At 37.9% G+C, this 25496-nt stretch overlaps 1 long non-coding RNA gene across 1 annotated transcript; it reads right to left on the minus strand.

Annotated features, from left to right (window-relative positions):
- Nucleotides 1–5270: 5270 nt before the first annotated feature.
- Nucleotides 5271–9104, minus strand: LOC104088936 (uncharacterized). The gene is made up of 4 exons (XR_684657.4): nucleotides 8930–9104; nucleotides 6298–8137; nucleotides 6054–6205; nucleotides 5271–5651 (listed from the first exon to the last, which is right to left on the minus strand). It is a non-coding gene; the product is annotated as an uncharacterized lncRNA (long non-coding RNA).
- Between the last annotated feature and the right edge of the window lie 16392 nt (nucleotides 9105–25496).

The raw sequence follows: 25496 nt of genomic DNA on the forward strand, positions 1-25496 counted from the left end.
AAGACAAGAATGATGAAAAATGTTATGAGTGTGGAAGATTTGGGCATGTTCAAGCTGAAATGCCCAGATTTTAAAAGAAAGGTTTCCAGAGGATTCAATAAAAACAAATCTTTCGGAAGCTGGAGTGATGAAGACAGTTCGGAATACGAGAAAATAGCAAATATATGCTTCATGACCATTCTGGAAAACGACATGAACAAATATTCGGGTTGTTGGATTGATGAAGATGCATCAGACGATGAATGCAAAGAAGATAATGAAAATTATTTCATGGCACGAGGAGAAACAAGCGAGGTAAGATCTTATAACTGTGATAGATGCAATGAATTGCAGGATATTCTTGACCTTACTCTAAAAGAGTCTCAAAAAATGATGAATGAACTAATGAGACTAAATAGGGAAAAGAAAGACTGGAAACTCAAGCTTGAAGTATGTGAAATTGAATGAGATGTACTTCAAGATGAAGTTCAGGAATTGCAAATGCAACTTAATGTAACGCACAATCCACCAGTAACAGTTCTGTCAAGTCTAACCAGGCGACTTACAAGTCAACTGAAAAAGGACCGGTTAGAACTGAGTCCACAAGTACTAACACGAGTGGTAGATCAAAAACTGGATCAGCCCCTATGTGTCACTACTGTAACGAAAGTGGACATAAATATTCTTTCTGTTGATTTCATAAATCTAATATTTCAGGATGGATTTGGAAATCGAAAAACAATCCCGATCTTAGTAGAACTAACCAACAAGGACCCAAGCAAGCTTGGGTACCTAAAAAAAAGTGATAATTCGATTTTGTAGGAACACCACAGAAAGAGCCAAAAAGGAAAATGGTACTTAGACAGTGCATGTTCCAGTCACATGACAAGTGACAAAAACCTATTCAAAGAAGTTACAAAGATAAATGGAGGAAGTTTCAAATTTGACGAGGATTCAAAAGGAAAGATAGTTGGCACTGGTACAGTTCCATTCAATAACAATTGTAATATTACTGAAGTGTATCTTGTTGAAGGACTCAGCAACAATCTCCTGAGTATAAGTTAGCTATGTGATTCAGGGTGCGAAGTTAAATTCAAGAAAACAGGTTGTGCTATTGAAGATGAGACAGGTAAATAATACTCCCAGGAAAAAGGTATGGAAATATTTACATTCTCGATGGTATTGAAAATCTAGATAGTCACATCTGCTTAGCATCTATATCTGATGATCCATGGTTGTGGCATAAGAAACTTGATCATGCAAGCATGCATCTTATTGAGAAACTCTCCAAGCATAATTTAGTTATTGGTCTCCCTAAACTCAAATTTCCTAGAAATCATGTATGTGATGCATGTCAAATTGGTAAACAAACCAGAAACTCCTTCAAAAGCAAAGACATTGTATCTACCACCAAGCCTTTACAATTGCTCCACGTGGATTTGTTTGGACCCCCCAGAACTACTAGCATAGGAGGAAAATGATATGTTTTTGTTATTGTTGATGACTACTCACGTTTTACATGGGTGATTTTCTTATCTCACAAAGATGAAGCTTTGAAATACTTTGACATTTTTTGTAAGAAAGTTGAAAGAGAAAAGGGGTACCTTATTACTACCTTTCAAAGTGATCATGGAGGAGAATTCGAAAGAAGAGCATTTGAAGATTTATGCAATGATCAAGGATATACTCACAACTTCTCATCTCAAAGATCACTTCAACGGAATGGGGTAGTTGAGCAGAAAAATAGAACTCTACAAGATATGGCCAGAACAATGATATTGGAATATTCCCTGCCAAACCATTTTTGGGCAGAAGCAGTAAGCACAGCCTGCCACATTCTCAACAGATGTCTTATAAGACCTATCTTGAAGAAAACTCCATATAAATTATGGAAAGGTAAACGGTCCAACATAGGTTATTTCCATTCTTTTGGCAGCAAGTGTTTTATCCACAACAATGGTAAGGACAATCTTGGAAAATTTGATCCAAGAAGTGATGAAGGTATTTTTCTGGGTTATTCCATAAATAGTAGATCTTTTAGAGTTTATAATAAATGTACTTTATTTGTAGAAGAATCAGTACATGCCATATTTAATGAAAATAACACTATGACCGAGAAAGAAATTATTGCAGGTGATGAAGATATCAGTCAAGAAACACCAGAGTCAAGCAGATCTCAAAAGTTGACTGATATGATAGACAATGTCACAGAATCAACTAGTGAGCCTGTCAACAGCCAACCAGAATCACAGAAGGAGTCAACTACTTATACGATTGCAACATGTCTAAATGAGTGGGGGAGTGAACCGGAATATCCTCAAAAGTTTATCATAGGAGATCCAAGTGAAGGAATGAAAATCAGGGGAGCTCTCAAGAAAAGGCAAAAGTAGCACTCATCTCTCAGATTGAACCAAAGAAGGTTGAGGAAGCCTTAAAAGAGTCTAGCCGGGTACAAGCAATGCAGGAAGAACTCGATCAATTTAATAAAAATCAAGTCTGAAACTTCTACCTAAGCCTGCAAATGCTACTGTAGTTGGAACAAAATGGATTTTCAGAAATAAGCTTAATCAAGATGGAAAGGTCGTGAGAAACAAAGCCAGATTAGTAGCCCAAGGCTACTCACAGCACGAAGGAGTCGACTACAATGAAACCTTTGCACCAGTAGCTCGACTAGAGTCTATACGGATTCTTCTTGCATATGGATCCTTCAAATGATTTAGACTTTTTCAGATAGATGTCAAAAGTGCCTTTTTAAATGGGTTTATTGATGATGAGGTATATGTAAAACAACCTCCTGGTTTTGAAGACTCAAAATTCCCTTACCATGGGTATAAGTTGACTAAAGCTCTATATGGACTCAAACAAGCTCCACGAGCCTCGTACGAAAGGCTTAGTTCATTTCTACTTGATCACGACTTTAAAAGAGGTAAAGTAGATACTACATTATTTATCAAAAGATCATCAGGAGGTAATCTTATTATTCAAGTTTATGTTGATGATATTATCTTTGGAAGTGCTAACCCTCTTTTGTGCAACAACATCAACTCATCTATACTAAGTCACTTCATACTTGAAAGAGATCACCCTTGCAACCTAAGGGGACTGGACGTAGGATTCACTCTGAATCCGAATTAGTATAAAAATATATCGTGTCATTTACTTTCTGCAATTTATCTTTTTCATTCAATTGCTGAAAAGCCCAGTCGACTAGAACTCAAATTAGTCGACTACTGTGAAAAAGAAAAGAAAAATCACAATTCACCCTCCCCCCCTCCCTGCACTTTCAATAACCTCCCAAATCCTAATAACCCAACCCCTCATTCTCCTCATTTTTGTTCCAAATTAAGTTTTGATAGCATTTACATGATGATATTAATGTTTTATAACTTGTTGGTATGGTTTGGGTTTAGGCCAAAGGTGGTTAAGCACATTCATATCACATCCAGTGGTAAAAAAGGTGTTGGTGCAGGTTTTTATGCTACTATTGTATAGGGTGAAATATGATATGACACGTGGTCATCTAAAGGAAAGACACGTGGAACCCTAGACGGGGATGGACGAAGACCGAACGCAGCCATTTCGGTTATCACCAGAAGGGATAACGTTCATAAAGGTGTATTAAATGTTCTGCGCCCGGTAGCATTTAATAAAGAATATTCTGCAGCATTAAGAGCGACGACCCGTTACAGAGAATTTGGCATTTATATTCACCGTTACATCTTCGTCAATGACCCCCATAATTGACATTAAAGGAGGGCACGATCCTAGGACCTCCTTCCCTAGACACAGCTATAAATAGTGAGCCCAGTTATCATTGTAAAGGACACGAATTTTCTGGCAAAACTTACACCACATTTTATACAAAGCTTGACACAATCTTATTTTTCCGTTTTTTGATCTTATCATTGCTGTCCCTGAAAACCTTGTTCCCAGAACTGTTATTTATGCTGTTTCATCTACATTTTAAGGCTAAGTATTGTACAATTATTCAATTATTGTATTATTTCAGGATCAAATTAGTTCACTTATCTAGAAACCACGTATAAATTCAACTGTACCGTTTTACGGGTAAACAGTTATGATCGCAGAAGGGGATTGACCAAGAAATGTTCGAGTGGATCTGGCAATGCATAGCTGATCCGATAGAATTTGGACCATGATTATGGATGAGTCTGGACCATCTCAATCATCCGAGATCATGGGGGTGTGTATAAATAGTTGACTTTTTTTTACGATTTCAGACTTATTTTCTCTATTTTTAAGACATTTTAAAAACAGATTACATGTGTGGATACCTTATAATTTGGTAATCCAAAAACGTAACACGCTCCTAGAATTGACCCCACTGATCGATAATGGACTTTTAGTATTGACTTAGACTTTGATTAAGACTTAAAAGTTAGATATGAGTCTGGGTAAACATGAAAATTGAATATTTGAATATTTGAATAGATTGGAGTGACTGAGAGCAAACATGAAAATTGAACATGACATCTCACATGTTCACACACCCCATTCACTATAAATACTATACGATGCACAGCACAATAGAGGGAGAGCACATTAGGAATCCCTAGAGCTAAAAATAGTAGCTAAAGCAGTAGTGCCGCAGCGCCATCACTATCTTTCTCATTTTCCATTTTAGCTGTCATCTTCATCACTCGTTCACCGCTGTGTTTCCACCATGTGAGCCTCCATCGGAGCTCCGCTAACCACCAATTAAACACATCCAAAAACCAGCCATTGAAACCACCTTCAACCGGCCACAAAGCCATTAAAAAGCAGCTCCAAAACACCATTAACACCATAAAAAATAGGATGTGAAACAGTCACCATAGCTCAACGACCAGTCACCAACAAGACTCACCTTAAATCCGGCGACTTTTACCATCCCAGAACACGACGGTCTATCCTGATCTGAAATGATAGAAATAGGCACCCCATGCAAACAAATAGGGGTGTCAAACATGCGGGTCGGGTCGGATACGGTTCGGGTATAATAAAAAAAAAAAAAAAAAAACGGGTAATTCAAAAACGAGTAAAATATCCGACCCGAACCATATTTAATACGGATAAAAAACGGGTTAACCGGCGGATAAAACGGTTAACCGTATTATCCGTTCATGGCTTCACATTAGCCTCAACTGTTCAGTGACCCAGTTGATCATCAAGCAAAACGGAGGAAGATACAATTGACAACCATCAACTACATGTACAAAATTCATTCCTATACAACTCTACTGTTGAACCCCCGCATTTACAGAGGATTTTTCCAACTCAGGACTGACAAATGAAGTAAAAGCACTACAGCAGAACATATATAATAACTTCTTTTGACACTAATTGTAGCAGCAAATGAGCAACATACATTGAAATACACCAGCAAAATACGTCAAAAATGTACTAGCAGAATTTATTTAAACTACCGGCAAAATACTTATAAAGTGTTTACAAAGCAAAATGCACAAAAGTAGACCCTTAGGACATTGTAATAGCATATCCAGTTGACAGCAGTCATTTGAAAGACAATAAAAATGTTGTGGTAGCCGATGCAACTTGTGGCAGAAAGCGGAACTTTGACCAAGAACATCATGCTTTAGACGTTTGTGAACAAAACCGGTAGTAGCCTCTCGAGCTGCACGTTCCGAGATATGCACACCAACACCGACATACTGCAATAACAACAACCAAAATATGTATGAGTACTACTGATAGTGTATATTTGTCCAGAAATAAAAATGAAGTGATAATAAACCAAGTTTGTGGAAATACATGCAGTAAATCTATGTCCTGAATTTTAATGCAACTAATAAACCAAGTTTGAGTATTTTTTTCCTTCTTGTTTCTTGAAAAGTGAACAGAAAGGACAGCTTTATAACACACAGAGCCTTCTGTGATGCGTTAGCAGAAGAAAGTGCAAGATTTACATCAGTTCCAGAAATAGAGTGACTTGAATTGAGCCATAAGAAGGGTGATATCATAAAGAAAAACCACCCTAATGCAGCGATTTTAATCTTTATTCATGACAAACTGAGAAAAACCAAAAGAGAGGGGAGCGAAAACACAAAACTCACCAGAAAGAATCACTTCAAAGCTCAGGTTCCCAGAAGGAGAAACAGCTTAAAGTCCCAAGCCTGATAAGGTTTACCTCTAAGTTTCGCAAGATAAGGTTGAAGATCAACAACAATCTCATCTTCTTCGTCAGACTCGGATCCATCATCAAGATCTTAAACAATTTAAGAAGAAAAAAAATAAGATATTACAACTTATTAGTTATTAAAAAAATAAAATAAATCAATCTAGAGAAGATTAATTTACCTTCTCTTTCACAAACCCAATCCCTAGTACATAGCTTTGCCTCCGCATTGGCGGGAAGAATGGACACGACCACCAATGCTAAACGTAGATTCAGAAGCTACTGTGGTGAGAGGAACACTCAAGACATCTCGTGCCATTAATGAGAGTTCTGGATATCTATGCCTGTTATCCTTCCAAAAGCCAAGTACATCTAGATTCGGATTTGTTTTACGGTCAAGAGTGGCTTCCTCCAAATATAAGTCTAGTTGTGTTTTACCTATACTTGACTCCAATTGACTCTCAAATTCATCAAACTCATCAAATGCATCCCTCATTTCATTGCTACCACTACTACAAGCATGATCCCCTGATAATGAGGTTGTAGTCGAAGGTATTAAGTACTCTTTGAACAACAATTGTAGGTTATGTTCAATAACCTTCACTTTTTCATTAGCAATCTCCTCGGGATGAAGCTTTGAAAAGCAAAACTTAACAAACTTCAATTTATATCGAGGTTCAAGGATAATAGCTATAGATAAAATGACACTATACGACTCCCAATATTTCTTAAACTTCACCAACATCAAAGTGCCCATCTCACTCATCACTGAATCTCAACTATTTTTTTGTTCTTCCAACAATATTTCAATTCTCCCTACATTAGGAAGATACAAATTAGTCGTGGGATACTTATATCCAGAAAACAAAGTCGTAATGTCATAAAATGGTTTAAGAAACTTAGCTATAATCTCGACCCTTTTCCATTCATCTACAGAAAGTCCGTGTCTAAAATCAATGTCAAGCAAGTTATAGTGAATATAAGCTTCCCGATATTGAAGAGCACTTTCAAGCTTTTGATAAGTGGAATTCCACCGAATAGGCATATCTTGGCGTAGCTTCTTAGAACATGGTAGACCAAGATTACTTAGACACTCCACAAATTTTATTATTCTTGTTTTTGAATTCTTGATATACTTAACACATTCTCTAATTTTTGTAATAGCTGCATCAACCTTCTCTAAGCCCGTCTTAACAATTAAGTTCAAAATGTGATTCCCACAACGGACATGAAGATACTTTCTCTCGCAAACTAATGAACGCATCAAAGACAAATGATTCTTTAAATTATCCATTACACCATTATTGCAAGTAGCATTATCCAAAGTAAGGGTAAAGATTTTCTTTTCGATTCCCCATTCTTTAAGAAAGCTAATCAATAAGGGACCTAAAACCGCGCCTGAATGTGGAGGAGGAACATGACGAAAAATCAACACCCTCTTCTAAAGAACCCAATTTAAATCCACATAATGGGCCGTAACGCACATATACCCATTAGATGCTACTGAAGTCCACAAGTCTGATGTTAAACATACTCTACTAGGAATAACTGCAAGCTCACTTTTCAAAAGTTCTTTTTCGCCTGCATACATATTCAAGATATCTGACTTGGCTGTGTTTCTTGATATGTGCTTGACAACGGGATTTAAGTATAAATGAAGGTCCTTGATGCCTTTATATTCAACAAAACTGAAAGCATAGTTAGGCCTGACTATGGCCAATGACATTTTCTCTCGATAAATATTTTGATCTATTGGTACACTTTGTCCCTCTTTTGCAGTATCCCATGGATGTTTTATCACCAAATGACGCTTCAAATTCGATGTTCCAAATTTAGAATCGTATATATATTATTTTTCACAAGCGTACATTTGACTTTAATCTTTCCATCACTATAAATACTAGGCTCTACTACCTTAACAAAAGAATCCCAAACAGTAGACGTTTGTCTTTTTTCTCGTTTTAGCGTAGTTGAAGAGCTTTGTTCACAAGAATCATCAATACCTTCCATTGACATCTCTACCTAAAGATGAAGTAAAAAGAATTCAATTGCATAATGATGAAAACAAACAAATGAATAGAATTCAATCACATAGTGATGAAAAAGAATAGAGAATAGAACTCGGAAGAAATTTCCCAATCTTTACATTTAACTCTAAAAGATGAAACCAATAACAAGTGTAGCAGGGAAATGCAAGTCATGGTTTCAAATCAATTAACTGCCGATTTAATTATTAGAAACTTGTAGTACTAGCAACTCACTAACACATTGCAGACGGACTTAAACACAACCATGCCATGGATTAAAATATACGAAACCATATTTGACAAGACATCAATTCTGCTTTATAATGAGTACATCTAAATGTTTTCACTCATCAGCATAGGGGAAAGAAACTGAGATAGCCAAGTGAACAATGGGTAAAATAATTTAGCATATCTTATGGGACAAAGACGATTGACTTACCATATTTTAACTTCGTTTTTTAACTAAACCCCAACAGCGTCACATTGACTTACCATATTTAAAACGGACAGAGTCATAATTTATTAGATGATTTTCTGCCACGCAATACCGGAATTCTTCAAAATTAAATTCAAAGACTCACATTATGTCACAAAAGCTAGTCCAGTCCAAACGGCAATAATTGCTCATCTACAGCTTCGATTCATATGAAAGATAAGGCTAATGTTTTCAATCATCGCTCGATGGTATGATTTGTTCGGATTTTACTTTTTTCTAGAGAACTGCAGCTATTCTCGTAAAAAAGAAGTAAAATAAAGCAATTGAATCAATAGGGAAAAACGTTGGTACCTTTTGCACTGTTAATCTGTGACGAAATTCAATCCATGGAGAGAGAGGGGATGCTTTTGGATTAGGGTAAACTGAAGTGAGAAAAAGTTTGGGAATTAGGGTAAAATTTGGGGGGGGGAGAGAGAGGGGAAGGAAACTGAGTGTCTGAGCGTGAGAGAAATATGGTGATGCTTTTGGATTTAGCGATGCTTTTGGGGTAAAAGGGGGCGAAAATGCTTTTGGGGGAGGTTTTGACTTTATTACCCATGGATAAATAGTGGTTACCCATTTAAAATATGAATAATATGGGTAATATTCGTATTTGATCCGTTTTTAAAATGTTCATTATCCAACCCATATTTTAGCGGATAATATGGGTGGTTACTTATTTTGTTTTATCCATTTTGCCACCCCTACAAACAAACTATCCACGGTCATAAATCTCTACCAGCCTCTTCATTAAATACGTATTCAAAATTGGTATAAAATGCATAGACTTAGTCAATTTATCAACAATTATCCAAATTTTGTCAAACTTCCTCAAAGTATGTGGTAAGCCTACCACGAAAGCCATAGTGATATGCTCTTACTTCAACTGTGGTATAACCATCTTCTGAGTCAAATCACCTGATTTCTGATGCTCATACTTGACCTGTTTATAGTTTAAACACCGTGAAACATAGCCAACAACGTCCTTCTTCATCCCGCATCACCAATTATCGGGATTCAAATCACAATACATCTTTGTAACACCTGGATGAATAGAATACCGTGAACCTTGAGCCTCCTCAAGTTTGAAATCCCCTAAGCCATCAACATTGGGCATACAAAGTCCACCCTAAAGTTGCATAACACCATCATCACCTATGACAACTTTCTTGGTACCACTTTGCTACACAGTATCCTTAAGTACAAGCAGATGAGGATCATCATACGAGCGACTCTTAGTCTGCTCAAACAAAGATGACTGGGAAACAACACTAGCAAGTACCTTGCGAGGCTCAGAAACATCAAATCTCACAAATATGTTGGCCAAGGGCGCCTGAACATCCATAGCCACAGGACGCTCCTCAAATAGAATGTATGCCAGACTACCCATACTCTCCTCCTTTCTACACAAAGAATCCACTACAATATTAGCTTTCCCAGGAGGATACAAGTAGTGATATCAGAATCCTTAATCAACTCAAGCCACCTCTACTGCCTAAAATCCAAGTACTTCTGCTTGAAAGGTGTGGAAGAAAATGGTGATTAACGTAAATTTTACTGGATACCTTACAAGCAATGCCTCAAAATATTTAATGCAAACACAATCGCCGCCAACTCCAAATCAAGGTAGGAGAATTTTTCTCATGAATGTTCAGCTGTCGTGATGCATGGGCAATTACCCTACAATCCTACACAATACACTCGTAAAACCAATGGGTGAAGCATCACAATACACCATATATAACCCTGAACCCGTGGGTAACACCAACACTGGAGTTGTAGTCAATTTGGTCTTGATCTTCTAATAGCTCACCTCATATTCATCAAACCATCTAAGAGAAAGACCTTTATGAGCTAACTTAGTCATTGGGGATGCAATTGATGAAAATCTCTCTGCAAAGCAACGGTAGTAACCTACCAAACATAAGAAATTCCGAATCTCCGTAATATAAGTAGGTCTAGGAATTTTCTAAACCACCTCAATCTTCTTAGGAACAACCTTGATAACTCTACCGGACACCACACGACCTAAGAAGGCAACTAAATCCAACCAAAACTCGCACTTGGAGAACTTAGCATAAATCTTCCATTCCCTCAAAGTCTGAAGCACAATCCTTAAATATTGGTCATGCTCTTCTTTAATACGAAAGTAAACCAAGATATCATCAATGAACACTATAACAAAAGAATTCAAATAATGCTTGAATACCTGATTCATCAAATTCATAAATGTCATTGGAGCATTAGTCAAGCCAGATAATATCACCAAGAACTCATAATGACCATAATGAGTCCTAAGAATTGTGTTGGAGATATCCGGCGCTCTAATTCTCACCTGATGATAACTCGATCTCAATGTTAGAGAATACCTTAGCACCTTGAAGTTGATCAAACAAATCATCAATACGAGGCAATGCTTACTTGTTCTTGATAGTAACCCTATTCAACTACTGATAGTCTATACACTTCCTCATAGTACCATCATTTTTCTTAACAAAACATACCAGTGCACTCCAAGGAAAAACACTTGGTCTAATAACTTTTTACTCAACAAATATTGTAATTTCTCCTTTGATTCCTTCAAGTTAGCTGGAGCAATATAATATGGTGAAATAGATATAAGTTGCGCATCGAGTACCAAATCAATGCCAAATTCATCATTCCTATCAGGTGGAATACCTGAAAAATCTATAGAAAACACATTCGTGAACTCCCTTACAACTACTACCTCTGCACTAGTATCCCAAATGAAAGTTAGATGGGCCAAACATACCTTATCAACCATACGTTGTGCCTTCAAGAATAAAACCACCTTATTCATGGAGTGACTAAGTTTCCCTTCTCCACTCCAACCTAAGAAATTGCAGTATAGCCAATATAACAATCTTAGCACAAAAATCCAATATAGCATAATATGGAGATAACTAATCTATACTAATAATCACCTCCAAGTCCACCGTATCCAATAGCAAGTGAGCAACTAACATGTCTTGCCCATCGATAGTGATCACACAAGAGCGATAAACCTAATCTATAATAATATAATCCTCAGTAGTCATAGACATATAAACAAGAATATCAAGAGAACCACGATGCATACCTAAATATGATGCAAAATATGATGACACATAAGAATAAGTACAAATAGGATAAAATAATACCAAAGCATCCCTACGACAAACTAAGACAATACATGTGATTATCAGCATCAGATGCAACCGCCTCTAGCCTACCAGAAAAATCATAGCAATGAGCATGTCCATCACCTAACAGACCTCCATATCTAGAACGAGCCCTACTAGGCTGAGTACCACCCATAGCTGCTAGGTGATGCTGTAGTAACTGGAGTTGGAATCATAGCCTTAGTTCCCTGCTGACTGTGACTGGTACATCTTTGGCGTCGAGGACAATTCTCCCTAATGTGCCCCAAATTTCCACACTAAAAAGAGCCCCTAAGAGAACCTTCATGTTACTGGGACTATCCTATATGTGCACTATAAGAACCATGAATTGGAGGTACACTGAAATATGACTACCCTGTAGGAGCACCATGAGAAAATTAAAGTGTTGACTAAACTATCTTTCCATGATGGCCACTACCATAATATTCCTTGCCATCAAACAAGGCACCACTGAAACCACCTGAGCCACGAGGCTTTTTAGCCTCAGAAGCATATGTATCGTGACCACAGACATGCCCAATCCTTTGTTCTATATCTATTTGTGCTATCCAGATCTTAATACCAAAGTTAAGCCCCTCAATAAACCTCTTAATTTTCTCCTTCTTGGTGGGAATCAATAAAACAACATAATGAGACAACTCAAACAAACTTTTCCTAATACTCAATGGCAGTCATGCCCTCTTAACATAAATGCTTAAACAGACCATGCAACACGCCCCTCTTGGTGAGCCGTTTGAACATCTCTAGCTATGAAATCTAAGTCCAAGTGAGAGTTAGTGATCCTGTTGTCCTGCCCTGCTCATATGTCTGCCTTCATCTCTTAGATGGTCCCCTAATTTGGAAAGTAGTAAAGTCAACTCCATTAGACACAATAAGGCCTAAACTATTTAAAAGCACATGGACTTTATCTAAGAAGTCATGGGCATTAACTGCTGGATCACCATCAAAATAGGGAGCAAACAATTATGGAACATATCCATCATTTTCTTCTCTGAGAAGTAGCAGGAACTATAGGATGTATTCCTGCATGCGCCATACTCTCAAAGAAACCCATATTACAAACTAATGTTAGTAACCCGCCAAACCTAAGAAGCTCCGAATCTTTGTAGCTGAAGTAGTTCTAGGCTAGTTTTGAAACTGCCTCTATCTGCTTAGGATCCACCTTGATACCCTCAGAATACACCACGTGACACAAAAAGGTAACTGAGTCTAACTAGAACTCACACTTTAAAAACTTGGCATATAGCTGACGATCCTTCAAAGTCTAAAGTATAATCCGTAGGTGCTGCTCATTCTCCTCTCTACTACGAGAGTAAATCGGAAAATCATCAATGAAGACAACCACGAAGGAAGCCAGATACTTGAACACCCAGCTCATTAAGTTCATGAAGGCTACTGGATAATTAGTCAAGCTAAATGACATCACTAAGAGTATGTAATGACCATATCGATTTCTAAAAGATGACTTAGGGACATTTAATGACCTAATCTTCACTTGATGGTCGCTATATCTCAACTCAATCTTGGAAAACACCTTGGCACCCTGAAACTGGTCAAATAAATCATTGATCCTAGGCAACAAATACTTGTTCTTAATTGTGAACTTGCTCAAGTGCCGGTAGTCAATGCACATCCTCATCGATCTGCCCTTCTTCTTAACAAACAACACTGACGCACTCCAAGGTGAAACACTACGTCTAATGACTCCATTATTAAGCAAATCATATGACTAATCTTTCAATTCTTTCAACTCAGCTGGAGCCATACGGTACAGAAGAATAGAAATAGACTGAGTGCCTAGAAGATAATCAATGCAAATGTCAATATCCCTGTCGGGTGGCAAATCCTACAAATCTGTAGGAAACACCTCAGGAAACTCACTCACAATCAGTACCAAATCTATAGAAGGAACCTCTGTACTAAAATCTCGAATATAAGCCAAATACGCCAAACACCCCTTCTTGGCCATATGTTGATCCTTCAAATATGAAACCACCTTATTAGTGGAGTGATCGAGGGTCCCTCTCCACTCTAATCTAGGCAACCCCGACATGGCTAAAGTCATGGTCTTGTCATGACAATACAAGATAGCATGATACGAGGACAACCAATCCATACCAAGATCCACCATATTCAACAATAAAAGATACCTCAGGCAGCCTAACCCCCGCCTCTAGCTGGCTAAGCGGGTGGTGAAGCAATCAGTGCTAGAATCATGGCACAGTACCCTACTGTGGCATACTGCTCTGTGACCTGGGGGAAAACTTTGCAACATGCCTCAGATCCCCACATGTATTACCAACCCCCTCAGTTGACGTGACTGCTGGCCCTGGAACTGTCCTTGTCGGCCTGAATAACCACCCCGGTCCCTCCAGATCGCAAATGCAACCACTGCTTCACAAAAGCGAAGCTCTCAATTCCCATTCCCCCTTCGCAAATGCAAGCTTGAATTCGCAAAAGCAAAGCTCGCAGTTGCAAACAGGTCTTCATATTTCAGAGACCTGCAGACTAACTACACCAAATTTTCTTCAGTTGTTCCAAAACCATCCAAAATACATCTAAAACTCACACGAGCCCTTCGGGCTCTAATTCGGATATTCACACAAGTGTAAAAACATAATACAAACTCGCTCACTAGCTCAAATCTTCAAATTAATATAAAAATTAAGAATCGATCATTAAAACTCAAGATTTTCAAGTTCAAAACTCATTTTTCTAACTTTTCACATAACGCGCCGAAACGTGCTCGGGTCACCGGGGACCCAACCAAACATGCGCACAAGTCCAAAATCATCATACAAACCTATTGGAATCATCAAATCTGAGGGTGTTTTACCAAAAATATTGACCGTGGTCAACTCTGCCACATTTAAAGTCAAAAATCATATTTTCTTTTAAATTTCACGTATAAGCTTTGTGAAAATCGATACGGACTATGCACACAAGTGTAAATCATTAAATTGAGCTTTGAGAAGTCTTGAAACATAGAAAAGGAAATTAGTACTCAAAATTACCTATCGGGTCGTCACATTCTCCACCTCTAAAAGAAATGTTTGCCCTCGAACCGACATAGAAATATACCTGGACTGGCAAAAAGGTACAGTTATCTAATCCTCATATCGGACTTGGACTCCCAAGTATCCTCCTCAATCGGTTGACCTATCCAATGCACTTTCACAGAAGGAATATCTTTAGATCTCAACTTCTAAACCTGCCAGTCTAGAATAGCTACCGACTCTTCCTCGAAACACAGAAAAGGAAGCTAACACTCAAAATGACCTATCGGGTCGTCACATCTAGTTAGTAGTTGGCTCTCTTGAATAATGACCGAAGAGTCTATGTTCCTTATCATAGGGTGTTCAAGTTTTAAATAAATGTGGTCTTGTCTTGAGGAACATTACCTACAAGAAAGATTGGCCAAAGAATTTCAATTGAAACAATAACTTCAAACTGTGAGGTTAGGAACTGAGTCAATAAATGATTAAATTATAGGATTTAAAGGAATTTTTGATAGTCTTATGGCTATACAAAAATCAGCGGATGAATATAGAAAGGTTATAAACTTTTGTAGAGGCCTTTGGGAGTAAAAATAAGATGCTTAGAACTGTGATGCTAGGGAAATCCCTTTGCCCTACCTTTGGAAAAATTGTGACTACTTTTAAAGGCTTCAAAATTAGAGAAGATGATGAAGAACAGGCTGGACAATCTCATCTTGACACCTCTATGACTTTTATGGCTCAAAAATCCCAAAGGGGAGGGGTCGTGGCAATATTTTTGAAGAAGTGGACAGCACAGAGGAAGATGAACTAGGAAACCTTACCAACGATAGCTTGGAAGGACTAATAGAGGAAACAATCAACAAAAGGATAGCCCAAAACCAAATCCATGTCAAATACGTGGGAGAAATAACTCATACTGTACTTTGTTATTTTTACAAGTGGGACTACTCTTATCAAGTACAACAAGAAGTCCATTAGCCATTCGCAGATACGACCTTTAATGATCAATCTAACAACAATCTTTATATGGACTTAGGTGATATTAATCACATGATTCAATCAACAGATATACTCAAAAATATATCTCATTTGAAAGGAAGTGACTCTGTAATAGTAGGGAATGGTGCCAAATTACAAATTATACACATATGGAATGCAAGCATTGGATGAAATTTGAACTTAAAGGATGTTTCTGTTGTGCCTAAACTAAAGAAGAATCTTTAATCTATTAGCAAGTTTATGATAGACAATACATGGTCCTTGAAATTTACTGATGAAGATTTTTATGTTAAGTACAAGAAAACAAGAGCCATTCTGACAGAGAGGAATAGAATAAATGACTTATACACCTTGGAAAGGGATTTACATAAAGCTCTAGCAGTTACAAAGGCAGAGAAGAATTCAGACACAAATCCTTAATTCTTTAATTCCCACTAAGGTCGTGATGGAAACTAACTCCAAATTACTAGAAGAACCAACGAGCATAACCAACAAATCTTGATACCATAGAGACATAAAAACAAGGCCCAAGAATGGATAATATAATAACATAATTCTAATATGATAATATATAATTGTGGAATATTCAAATACAACCCTCAGGTACTGGTAGTACAAGTCATGAGCTACTACAATCGATTAATGCATGAGTCTAAATAAGTATATCCTTGTCTGGAATGAGAATTGTAATAATAAGATAAAAAGAATCCAAGGCACTTCAATTCAACCTAAGAAGCTCACCATGATAGTTACGTACAACGCTTAAGCATCTTCCTGATTGCCGTCGTACAGATCTCAGAATCTATAAAAATAATATGCAAAAGTATAGTATGAGTATAACCGACATGTGTACTCAGTAAGCACCTAGACTGGCCTCAATGAAGTATTGGCAAGAGTTTGGTAAAAAAAATGTACTCTTTTTACAAACCTTTGCAATTTTATACATAATAGTAATAGAGAAGGGGCATATAATCAACATAATAAGATGTGCACAAATTAACCAGGTGGTGTAAAATACCCTATCTCAGCTAAACAAGTCCAACATATGTAAATAATAGATTAAATCAGCACATATAGTTGAAATGCACTAGTAAAGCATTTAAGAATGCATCAAGTATACAAAGGATCACTAGAAATAGATAAGTATTCCACCTTTATGCTTAAACTCGTCAATCGGGATCATAATCAAACCTAAAACCCACAGGTACCTCAAATCACAGACATGTACACATATGGCCTGATATGCTCAAATTACACCTATATAAATGGCATAAACAGCCGATATCAAATATAATAACCCAGCTAGGTTGGGGTCGAATGCCACAAGGAATGGGCGTGAATGGATTACTTGAATAGTGTGACACTTGACTAAGGTCATAATTCTACTCCGTTAGTGTGGAAAGAGTTTGATAGTTGTAAATTATAAAGAGAAGCTATTTTGTTATGAGATTTGATTAATTGGATTAAGAAAACAAGGTTGTATCTCCTTTTATGGAATGTGACGCTATCGGTGTTAATATGATATATTTCTAATGGGAAATCCTTTGATATGCAATTGGTTCCTAAATGACTGCCCAATATTTTCTAATAGTTAGGTAGTATTTTCTATTTATGATTTTTCCAAATATAAAATAGCTACAATTAAGAGCAACCAATATATGCCAAGTAGAGCCCACTTATTCCTAAGCGATTTTATAAAACAAGGTTTAAAGCCTCGAGTTTTTGCTATTCATTTCTACTAAACCCTAACCTACTTTTCCAAGTGAAAGATACGATAAAATGGCAATAGTTAATATTTGCAACCACCAACTATAATTGAAGCATGAGAAATGAAGAGAAATCCAACACCCGTTATATATATATATATATATATATATATATATATATTCAATGGTAAACTATATATATATATATATATATATATATATATATATATATATATTCAATGGTAAACACTCATTATCATTACACCTACTTCGGGTCCAAAATCTTAGTATTTAAAGTTAGCTACGCATGCTAAAATACAAGAAGAAAGTATTAAAAAAAAAGACATAAAAGCTTACAATGAAGATAAAGTATTGGAATCTATCCAAAAAGCTCCAAATAAATGAAGTATTCAATGCTCTCTGTCATGCTCCGACCTCGGGGAGCGTGACCGGCGCTCAACCAAGATGACCCGGCCGAGCAAGCCTGTACGATACCTTCTATCCGAACACACTCATGAACAAAGGAAAGATCCACTACATTAATTAGACAATGCGGGGGTGGATCATGTGACAACACCGATTCCTTATCATTAGTTACATCATTTATAAAGTTCAAAATACATACACTTCCATAGTTTGAAGTGGACCGTGTGATATAAATACAACATTACTATTTTGACTTCCCCAACACCAACATACCACCCACACTATGTCTACGGAGCTTCTAATAGATACAAAAGAGTACGATGATAGTGTCGGCAATAAGGCGCCGGCTATACCTCCAAACATAATACACAAGGAACGAAAGATATACAACCCCGATATGAAGTGAGGCTCACCAAGTTAGCTGGGAAGAGGGTGTGCCGCTATCAATGATCAAAGCTGCCTGCTGTGGAACCACCTGCATCTATTAAGGATACATCACCCCCAGCAAAAGGGACGTTAATACATATGGAATAGTACTAGTATGAATGACTAAACACCCTCTCAATAGAATGAATGATAACACAAGGAAGTACAATCATAAAATCAATGGGAGCCTCAAACAATACCAAAACATCAAGTTAGGAGCAAGATAAGTTTTCAAGTAAATTTCTATATTTTAGGTTGGGACATCTTAGCACCGATATACCACCGCGATCTTAGCACGGAGTCCGATCACAGACCGATCGGCTAGGTCGTCTCACCCAAAGACATAAACCATAATCACAATCATTATCTCAATCTTAATCATTGTTTTAATCATAATCTCAAGCACAATCACCACCATGTGTGCAGCATGACGTCCGATCACGACCCGACCGGCTAGGCCGTCTCACCACAATGCCATGTGGATTGACATCACACTTTTATAGCAATCATCTCATCCCAATAAATGGAAATATTCTCATCACATCAATCTTATCCCAATAAAGGGGAGCAATCACAATTCACTCCTACACCAGCACGTGTAGTTTCGGAGTTAGGTTATTTCAACCTACCCTTCCTCGGTGACTAACGATACTCCCATGGTATTTATTTATTTAAAGGATTGACAACTCATTTCATTATCTTTTATATATCATTCATTTCATTGGCACAAATGGCCATAACATAACGTTACTCTTGGCACGTTGGCTGTATTTCATATTTCATGTTCATCTCTTTCACTTTCAAACATCATCACGGATCATCAACAACAAATTATTTCTATTCAAGACTTTAAGTCCACATATGAGCAACTAAGAATGTTAAGCACATTGAGACTTCTTACACAACTTGGCATAATAGCTTTCATTTAAATCACGACTTGAAGTTATAATATTTAGACATGCAACCCATGCTTCAAGCACATTTTCAAATAGAACATAATATAACAAGAACATTTGGAATATATATTGAACATATATCTTTTGACAAAAGGCTTATTCGGAATAGTTAATTTATAATGAACAACCTTACAAGGACATTGTGGGGTTCAATTCTAAAAGAGAAGTTTAGCCAACATACCTCGCCTCGAGCTTTTTAAATTACTACGATGTTCTGGAATTCTTAGCCACTTCGATCTATTTAGAGATATAGCAAAATTGAACACAAATTAGGAAGGAGTTCATAGTTCCAGCTCATTTGAGCATTTAATCAAACACTAGGTGTGCATTAAAGTTTAAAGGTCCTCTTATGGTGGATTCCTTCATCCCCAACCCAATATCTACCCTTTTCTAGCTCAACAACCTTCATACAACTTTGTTGGTACATGCATGCATAGATAACACCCCCACACCTAAGAATTACACTCTCCATTATCCATATTCTACCCCAAACTAAAAATTGAAGACTAGGGTATGGAACCTTACCTCTTGAATGAAGACCTTGTGACTTTTTCTTGTGAATTTTTCAAGACTTGAGCAAGGATTGGTAAACAATAATCTTAGGAACTTCCCCTCTCACTCTAGACCAATCACCTCTCTCTAAGTATCAGATAGGACCAGCCAAAATAACCCATAGGTTATTTTTATGAAAATGGGATCGGGTGAAAATTTCAAAACATAAACTCTATGAAGCTAGGTCTGCGGTCGTAGATCGGACCGCAAAATAGGTATGCGGCCCTCAAAAGGGACCGCAGAAAAAGGTCCCAAAACTGGTATGTTCGGGTTGGGTATGTGGCAGTTTTGCGGTCACATAATGGACCGCAGAACTTCCTTCCGAAGTTTCTCATGTTCTCTGGAATTTCTTCATAAGTCAATTCTTCATTAACCTCAATAGTCTCAACCAGAACAATAAGCAACAGATCTCCAACCACCTTCTGCAACATGGATACATAAAACACTAGGTGAACTAAAGACATCTCTAGAGGTAGTTCTAGACTGTAAGCCACCTGACAAATCCTCTGGATGATTTTGAACGGTCCGACATACCTCAGACTCAATTTACCTTTCTTACCAAACCGCATTATACCCTTCATAGGGAAAACCTTCAAGAATACCCAATCATCTTCTTTAAATTCCAAATCCATACGAAAAACATCTAAATAGGACTTCTTATAACTCTGAGCAGTTTTCAACCGCTCCTTAATGATCTTAACCGTTTCCATAGCCTGATACACGAGGTCTAGCCCTATCTACTCCGCTTCCCTAATATTGAACCACCCAATGGGAGATCTACATCTCCTATCATATAAAGCCTCGAACGGTGCCATCTGAATGCTATCATGATAACCGTTATTGTAGGCAAACTCCATGAGCGGCAAATGATCATCCCAACTCCCTTTTAAGTCAAGAACACAAGCGCGTAACATATCCTCGAGTGTCTAAATAGTCCTCTCTACTTGCCCGTCGGTTTATGGGTGGAAGGTTGTACTAAGATTCACCTCAGTACCCAAACCTTGCTGAACTTTCTTCCAAAAATTAGCCGTGAACTGTGCCCCTCGATATGAGATAATAGAAACCCGAGTGCCATGCAACCTAACTATTTCCTTTATATACAACTAAGCATATTGTTCTACTATGTCGGTAGCCTTAACAGGTAAGAAGTGAGTTGATTTAGTGAATCGATCCACAATCATCCAAATCAAGTCATAACTACGAGGTGTGCGAGGTAGTCCCGCAACAAAGTCCATATTTATCATCTCCTACTTCCACATTGGCATTTCTATGTTCTGTGCCAACCTACCGAGCCTTTGGTGCTCGGCCTTCACTTGCTGAAAATTTGGACATCTTGCCACAAAGTCTGCTACATTCCTCTTCATATCATTCCACCAATAGACTTCCCTAAGATCTTGATACATCTTTGTAGAGCCCGGGTGCACGAAATACCTAGAAGTGTGAGCCTCGGTCATGATTCTTTCCCGGAGACTATCTACATTAGGAACACATAATCACCCTTGGTACCTTAGTATACCATCATTCATGCCAAGAGAAAAGGCCATGGTCTTATGTTTATGAATCCCCTCCTTCAATTGTACCAACAATGGAGCATTGTATTGCCTCTCCTTGACTTCCACCACAAGCGACGATTCATCCCTATTTTGCACAATCACCCCTCCTGCACTAGAGTCCGCAAGACGAACTCCCAAACTAGCCAACCCATGAACCTCCTTGGCCAACGACCTTTGATATGCCTCCAAGTGAGCCTAACTACCCATAGATTTCCAGCTAAGAGCATCCTCCACAACATTAGCCTTCCCCGGATAATATAAGATATCGATGTCATAATCCTTGAGTAACTCAAGCCATCTTCTATGCCTCAGATTCAATTCTTTCTGTTTGAAAATATATTGAAGCCTCTTATGATCGGTGAATATATCCACACATACAAATAATGACGCCAAATCTTCAATATAAAGACCACCGTTGCAAGCTCTAAGTCGTGTTGGATAGTTCGTTTCAGGATTCTTGAGTTGCCTAGAAGCATAAGCTATCACCTTGCCATGTAGGATTAATACACACCCAAGTCTGATTCTTAAAGCATCGCAATATACCACAAACCCATTTGTACCCTCTGGTAGAGTCAACACCGGTGCCGTAGTCAATCTTTATTTTAACTCTTGGAAGCTCCTTTCACAAGCATCTGACCATTGAAACTTAACCGCCTTCTACATAAATTTAGTCAACGGAGAGGCAACAGTAGAGAACCCCTCCACAAATTTCCTGTAATACCTCGCTAAGCCTAAGAAACTGCAAATCTCTATTAGAGTTGTAGGTCTAGGCCAATTCTTCACATCTGCAATCTTCTGAGGATCAACCTCAATTCCTTCTCTGGATACGACATGACCAAAGAACGTGATAGATTCAAGACAAAATTCATATTTCAAAAACTTCGCATACAACTGGTGCTGATACAGAGTCTGTAGAACTGCCCTGAGATGATCGACATGGTCCTCTCGACTTCGCGAATATACAAGGATATCGTCAATAAACACTATCACGAAGGAGTCAAGAAAAAGGCTTGAAGACTCGATTCATAAGATCCATGAAAGTTGCAGGGGCATTTGTTAGTCCAAAATACATTACCAGGAATTCAAAGTGCCCATACCGGATCCTAAAAGTTATTTTTGGAATATCATGCTCCCTAATCTTCAATTGATGATACATGGATCTTAAATCAATCTTGGAGAAGTACTTAGCACCCTTCAATTGATCAAAAAAGTCATCTATCCTTGGCAGTGGGTACTTATTTTTGATTGTGACCTTGTTGAGCTGCCAATAGTCAATACACATTCTAGGTGACCCATCTTTATTTCTTACAAAGAGAACCAGTGCGCCCCAAGGCGACACACTCGGCCGAACAAAAACTTTCTCTAACAATTCCTTCAATTGTTCCTTTAGCTCCTTCAATTCTGCCGGTGCCATTCTGTAGGGTGGAATATATATAAGCTGCGTGCCCGGCATCACATCAATCCCAAAATCAATCTCCCTATCCGGTGAAATTCGAAGGAGCTCATCCGGAAATACCTCCGAAAATTCACTCATAACGGGCATGGACTAAAGTGTAGGTGCCTCAACATTGGTATGCGTAACCCGGACCAAATGATAAATACACTCGTTTTTAATCATCTTCGTGGCCTTAAGGTAAACATTATTGATTGCTGTGGGGCTACGATATACATATACCCCGCTGACTTTGATCGATGACAAGTAAGCACGACGCCTTTCTTGTTGCTTAGTAAATAGGTGGCATAGAATTCCCTTACAACTACTTCATTTTATTCCCCCTGAGGCTCAATAAAGAACTCATATTTCTTCTTCTTGATGTTAGCCAGTATATGAGGGTAGTTATAATTAACTCCATTCAAGCTCATCCTTTTCTCTTTGAGGATGTTTCTTTTGTCCAACGCGGCTCTGTATTTATTCCAAGATCTGACAACACATAACCTAATTTTATCCTCAGAATTCTTCCTTTGTATTTTAGTGCGAGGATCAATTGGTGGCACTGGGTCGAGCGGTACCCTAACCTCTTCAGAATGGGAGGGGGATTCGGATGATGTAACCAATGTGCAAGGCTTTTTAGGTTTGGGCTTACGTGATTACGAATATGTAACTGCCACTCATTTCTTTCCTCTAGTTGTGATTGTTGTGGATGGTTGTGTTTTCTTCGGAGTCATTCCTTCCAACTAAACTCAATTCAGCATATTATAGAAGCACTCATGGAGAATGACAAGGAAATACATGGAAAATACATTATGCGGACCACATATCATAGCGCTGAACAGATTTGCAGACCGCAAAATGCATCGCAAAATGAACAATGAAATGGCCAACAATTATGATGACCGCACAAGAGGCCACAAAATGAATCCACGGACCGCAAAATCATTGTAGAGTTAACCCAAAAATAGCATGGCTGCTGGAACAATGTGCGATAGATTCGCGGTCCGCATACTAATTTTGCGACTGCAAAATCCACAGCGAAATCACTAACCTAGAAGCAAGAAATATACCTAAGAGGTGTGATTGTTCTACGGTCCGTGTATAAGTTGTAAGGTACCGGAGAAGTCATCGTCTTCACATAGATTGATGTTCTACACATATGCAACCCTAAAGTTTGAATCTTACCCTATATTGCATGCAAGCTACAGAGACGCATGAAATCAAATGTAATAACTCGACCGGTTATTTTATGTATTTAAGCCTCGTTTTTCCTTTTGATGCTTTACAAATGTGCATTTGTGATTATAAGACTTGCGGGGATGGTTAGTTTAGTTCCGAAAATATTTTGGGTTGATTTGGACCCTTTGGTTCTTGGTTTAGAAGCTTAAGTTGAAAATATTGACCGAGGTTTGAATTATGTGAAAACAGCCCCAAAACAGTATTTTTATGGCTCCGATAGGCTTGTTTCATGATTTTTGACTTGGGTATATGCCTGAAATTGAATTCGGATGTCCCTAGGTTGATTTTATTTTTTTTACCGAAAGTTGCCAATTTAAAGTTTAGAATGGGAGGGGGATTTGGATTATGTAATCAATGTGCAAGGCTTTTTAGGGTTGGGCTTACGTGATTACGAATATGTAACTGCCACTCATTTCTTTCCTCTAGTTGTGATTGTTGTGGATGGTTGTGTTTTCTTCGGAGTCATTCTTGCCAACTAAACTCAATTCAGCATATTATAGAAGCACTCATGGAGAATGACAAGGAAATACATGGAAAATACATTATGCGGACCACATATCATATCGCTAAACAGATTTGCGGACCGCAAAATGCATCGCAAAATGAACAATGAAATGGCCAACAATTATGATGACCGCACAAGAGGCCACAAAATGAATCCACGGACCGCAAAATCATTGTAGATTTAACCCCAAAATGGCATGGTTGCTGAAACAATGTGAGATAGATTCGCGGTCCGCATACTATTTTCGCGACTGCAAAATCCACAGCGAAATCACTAACCCAGAAGCAAGAAATGTACCTCAGAGGTATGATTGTTCTACGGTCCGTGTATAAGTTGTGAGGTACCGCAGAAGTCATCATCTTCACATAGATTGATGTTCTACACATATGCAACCCTAGAGTTTGAATCTTACCCCATACTACATGCAAGCTACAAAGATGCATGAAATCAAATGTAATGACCCGACCAGTTGTTTTATGTATTTAAGCCTCGCTTTTCCTTTTGATGCTTTACAAATGTGCATTTGTGATTATAAGACTTGTGGGAATAGTTAGTTTAGTTCCGAAAATATTTTGGGTTGATTTGAACCCTTTGTTTCTTGGTTTAGAAGTTTAAGTTAAAAATATTGACCGAGGTTTGAATTATGTGAAAATAGCCCCGAAACGGTATTTTTATGGCTCCGATAGGCTCGTTTCATGATTTTTGACTTAGGCGTATGCCCGAAATTGAATTCGGATGTCCCTAGGTTGATTTGATTTTTTTTTACCAAAAGTTGGCAATTTAAAGTTTAGAAGTTTCCTTAAGTATGACCGTTGGTTGACTTTGTGGTTATAGGGGTCGTATTTTGGTTTTGAGACTTGGAATATGTCCAATTTGTAATTTGGAACTTGTCTATAAAATTTTG

The sequence above is a fragment of the Nicotiana tomentosiformis genome, chromosome 3 (assembly GCF_000390325.3).
Source record: "Nicotiana tomentosiformis chromosome 3, ASM39032v3, whole genome shotgun sequence".
Classification (NCBI taxonomy): Eukaryota; Viridiplantae; Streptophyta; class Magnoliopsida; order Solanales; family Solanaceae; genus Nicotiana; species Nicotiana tomentosiformis.